Here is a 291-nt window from a genome sequence, read left to right as displayed (position 1 = left end):
CACTCTAAAGAATAAGTATCTTTAACCAAAGAAGAGCGGGGGTCAAGGGGGCGGCAGCCCCCTTGCATTCTAGGGTAAACCTACCTAACATGGGTCAGGTACCAAACATGGATCATTTCTGTTTGGCGGGTTCTCACGTCTGATTGGGTCGACCGATTTGAAAATTTGAAAGTTTCTCAGGTAGAGGACTCTGTATGAGAGATAGGGATTCGCGGGTCGTGGGACCGTTGACACAGGAGGGGAGACGCCTGGAGGGTAGGCCGCCCATCGCGCAGGGGAAGTAGAGGGGAG

Source organism: Frankliniella occidentalis, unplaced genomic scaffold (assembly GCF_000697945.3).
Source record: "Frankliniella occidentalis isolate FOCC.00 unplaced genomic scaffold, Focc_3.1 Scaffold74, whole genome shotgun sequence".
Lineage (NCBI taxonomy): Eukaryota > Metazoa > Arthropoda > Insecta > Thysanoptera > Thripidae > Frankliniella > Frankliniella occidentalis.
Note: the sequence above shows the minus strand (reverse complement) of the source record.